The sequence below is a fragment of the Cebus imitator genome, unplaced genomic scaffold, assembly GCF_001604975.1.
Source record: "Cebus imitator isolate Cc_AM_T3 unplaced genomic scaffold, Cebus_imitator-1.0 Scaffold169, whole genome shotgun sequence".
Lineage (NCBI taxonomy): Eukaryota > Metazoa > Chordata > Mammalia > Primates > Cebidae > Cebus > Cebus imitator.
The window spans coordinates 319,983-323,272 of NW_016107484.1; positions in this window are offsets into that span (position 1 = coordinate 319,983).

The following is a 3,290-nucleotide window of genomic DNA, read 5'->3' on the forward strand; positions in this document are numbered from 1 at the left end:
CTCACCGCAACCTCCGCCTCCTGGGTTCAGGCAATTCTCCTGCCTCAGCCTCCTGAGCAGCTGGGACTACAGTCACGCGCCACCATGCCCAGCTAATTTTTTGTATTTTTTGGAGAGACGGGGTTTCACCATGTTGACCACGATGGTCTTGATCTCTTGACCTTGTGATCCACCCGCCTCGGCCTCCCAAAGTGCTGGGATTACAGGCTTGAGCCACCGCGCCCGGCCTACAAAACTTTTTTCAATAGTTCACTGGGTGTGGTGGCATGTGCCTATGATCCCTGCTACTCAGGAGGCTGAGGCGGGAGGATTGCTTGAGCCTAGGAGGTTGAGGCTGTGATGAGCCATGTTCATGCCACTGCACTCCAGCTTGGGCAACAAAAAGAAGGTAGACATGGTAACTGCCCTCATGGAGTGTACAGTCTATCCAGACAAGTAACCAGTTACACTGTGGGCTGCCGTTATGGGTGTGAGGAGATGTTGACTAGAGAGGAACATATAGACACACACGCACATTTCTGGGATGACAGAAATGTTCTTATTTTGTTCTGGATGAGTACATGAATGTATTTGGTCATCAAAACTCATTGAAGGGGCCAGGTGCAGTGGTCATGCCTGTAATCCCAGGGAGGCCAAGGCGGGTGGATCACCTGAGGTTGAGACCAGCCTGACCAAAATGGTGAAACGATGACTCTCCTAAAAATACAAAGAAAAAAAATTAGTCAGATGTGGTGGCCCGCACCTGTAATCCCAGCTACTCTGGAGGCTGAGGCAGGAGAATTGCTTGAACCCGAGAGGAGGAGGTTGTGGTGAGCTGAGATCGTGCCATTGCTCTCCAACCTGGGCAACAATAGTGAAAATCTGTCTCAAAAAAAAAGAAAAACCAAAAACAAACAAACAAACAATCTCACTGAAGTGGCCGGGCACGGTGGCTCGTGCCTGTAATCCCAGCACAGGCGGGAGATCACATCAGGTCAGGAGTTCTAGACCAGCCTGGCCAAGATGGTGAAACCCCAACTCTACTAAAAATACAAAAATTAGCCAGGCATGGTGGCACATACCTCTAATCCCAGCTACTCAGGAGGCTAAGGCAGGAGAATTGCTTGAACCTGGGAGGTGGAGGTTGCAGTGAGTCGAGATCGTGCCACTGAACTTCAGCCTGGGTGACAGGGAAACTCTGTTTCAAAACAAAAACAAAAAAACTCACTGAACTGAACACTTAAGATCTATGCATTTTATTATCCCTTAATTACACTTCAATTTAAAAAAAACCCAAAGTAGCAAAATAGCGATTATAATTCAGTATGACAGTGAGTAGTGGGTATGATATGCACGTGTGTCAGTGTGCCTGACAACTTTAGGAGTTCAGAATACCGCTCCTTGAGAAAGTGTACAGAGCTGGTAGCTAGAGATAGCCAGTCGAGGAAGCCAGTGAAGAGCTTCCGCTGAACTTGCAAGAGATGGAGAATTTACATCTCAAGAGAACTTGCCTGTACAAAGGCCCAGAGGGAGGAGAGAGTATGACCCACTGGGATAGTGCAAGTAGTTCAGATGGTTACAGTGGAGGTTGTGAGGTGAGGTTGGAGGGAAGTAGGACTGGAGGGATGAGCAGGGAATAGTAGATAAATGAACCCTATTACACTATTACGGATTTTATCATGAGGCCGTTGGGAAACCCTAAAGGAAACTTGTTTTTTTTTTTTTTGAGACAGAGTCTTGCTCTGTTGCCCAATTGGAGTGCAGCGGCACGATCTCAGCTCACTGTAATCTCTGCCTCCAGGTTCGAGCGATTTTCCCACCTTAGCCTTCAGAGTAGCTGGGATTACAGGCTTGCATCACCACACCTGGCTAATTTCTATATTTCATATTTTAGGTAGAGACAGAGTTTCACCATGTTGGCCAGGCTGGTCTTGAACTCCTGGCCCGCCTCGGCCTCCCAACGTGCTGGGATTACAGGCATGAGCCGCCGCGCCGCTGCCCCAAAGGAATTTAAACGGGAAAAGACAAAGTCATACTTATGGTGTAAAGAGGCTATTTGTCCTCAGGATAGAGGAAGTAGGGATGACTAAGAGGGGCGGGGTGCAGATCGGAGCTCAGGCTCCTGCAGCTGCAATGAAGCAAGAGAAGCTGAGGCCTGACTAAGGGCCCTGGGCCCAGGGTACAGAGAAGTGGATGGATGTGAGTGGTATGCAGGAGCTGGAGTTGCTGGAAGACAAAGTCAAGGATGACTTGCCGTTCTCCAGAATGGTGCCATAGAGCAAGGTAGGGAACCCAGGAGCAGGGCAGGGGTGGGAAGCAAGTGGGTAGTGAGCTGACAGATCTGATAGGCAGGGAAGAGAAGGATGGGCAAAGGCTCAGGAGACCCACATACAGACCTAGACATGGAATTCCTAAGAATGGTTACAGTATCTGGAGTTACGGGTGAGATCATCCAGGAGAATCTGTTGAGTGAGAAGTAGAAAGACCTGCAGTACTTGTATGAACACCAAAACTTGAAGGGTGGGCAGGTGAGATGGAGAAGAAATTGCTCAGAGAGACGGAAGGAAAACCAAGAGAGTAGAGTGGGTGGCCTGGCGCTGTGGCTCACACCTCTAATCGTAACACGTTAGGAGGCTGAGGCAGAAGGATTGCTTGAGCCCAGGAGTTCGAGACCATCCTGGGCATCACAGGAAGACCCATCTCTACAAAAAATAATAATAAATTAGCTGGATGTGATAGTGCACATCTGCAATCCCAGCTCCTCAGGAGGCTTAGGCAGAAGGACTGCTTAAGCCCAGGAGGTCAAGGCTGCAGTGAGTCACGACAGAGCAAGATCCTGACTCAGAATTTTTTTTTTTTCTTGAGATGGAGTTTTGCTCTTGTTGCCCAGGCTGGAGTGCAAATGGCGTGATCTTGGCTCACCGCAACCTCTGCCTCCTGGATCCAAAAGATTCTCCTGACTCAGCCTCTCAAGTAGCTGGGATTACAGGCATGCGCCACCATGCTCAGCTAATTTTGTATTTTCAGTAGAGATGGGGTTTCTCCATGTTGGTCAGGCTGATCTCGAACTCCCAACCTCAGGTGATCCACCCGACATGGTCTCCCAAAGTGCTGGGATTACAGGCATGAGCCACCGCACCCAGCCAAAAAAAATTTTTAAGAAGGAAAGAAGGCCAGGCGCGGTGGCTCAAACCTGTAATCCCAGCACTTTGGGAGGCCGAGGCGGGTGGATCACGAGGTCAAGAGATCAAGACCATCCTGGTCAACATGGTGAAACCCCGTCTCTACTAAAAATACAAAAAATTAGCTGG